This window comes from Propithecus coquereli, unplaced genomic scaffold (genome assembly GCF_000956105.1).
Source record: "Propithecus coquereli isolate 6110/MARCELLA unplaced genomic scaffold, Pcoq_1.0 Scaffold182, whole genome shotgun sequence".
Classification (NCBI taxonomy): Eukaryota; Metazoa; Chordata; class Mammalia; order Primates; family Indriidae; genus Propithecus; species Propithecus coquereli.
This window is the reverse complement of record NW_012142968.1, coordinates 2,619,729-2,620,790: the sequence shown is the minus strand read 5'-3', so window position 1 is coordinate 2,620,790 and position 1,062 is coordinate 2,619,729.

The following is a 1,062-nucleotide window of genomic DNA, read 5'->3' as shown; positions in this document are numbered from 1 at the left end:
CCTCCTTTTTTATTTTCTGAAAATAACTGTCCAAAATTAGTGTTTATTCTTACTGAAATGTTTGGTAGAATTCTCCAATGAAAGCCTTAGGGCTTGCAGATTTCATTTTTGAAAGCTTTTTAGTAACAAATTCAATTTCGTTAGTGATTGAAGGACAATTCAGATTATCTATTTCAGCCTGATTGAATTCTGGTAGTCTGTGCTTTTTGAGGAATTGGTCCATTTCTTCTAGGTTGACAAATTTTTGAATAAAAGGTTTAGTATTCCTTTATTATACTTTCAATGATTATAGGATTATTCATGATAGTTCCTGCTACAATCCACAGATTAGTAGCTTTTTTCTTTTCTTCTTTGTTTTCTGTAAGTTTTCCTAGAATTGTATCAATTAATTATTTTGAAGACCAACTATTTGTTTAATTGAAGCTTCTTTGTTTGCTATTGCTTTCCTGTTTTCAATTTCATTAACTTCTGCACTTATTTTTATTATTTCCTTTCTTCTTATTATTTGCTTTATTTTTTTCTTGTTTTCCTAGTTTCCCAATGCAGATTAATAATTTCAGGCTGTAGTAAACTGTAAGATATTGGGGCTATAAGATCAATGATAGCCATAAGGCACATGCAAATATCTCACAGAGCCTATGCTATGTGTCACTTAGCAATATGATGGATCCTGGCCTGAGAACTTCCAACCCTAGCTCTGAGGATTACTGGGTCCGTATGACAATGAGACCTGAAAACTCTGGTTGCCCTAAAGAAAAGGCCACCTCAGCCCAGATGCAACTTTCATGAATCTTAAAATAAGAATAGCTTTACAAGAACCTTTACAAGAATAGCTTAAACGTTCCTTATGAAAGAAATACCTAGTAATTGACCCAGACTGAATACAGGTATGAGAAAGTGATGAGAAGGCCGGGCGCGGTGGCTCATGCCTGTAATCTTAGCACTCTGGGAGGCTGAGGCGGGTGGATTGCTCAAGGTCGGGAGTTCGAGACCAGCCTGAGCAAGAGTGAGACCCCGTCTCTACTAAAAAATAGAAAGAAATGATCTGGACAACTAAAAATA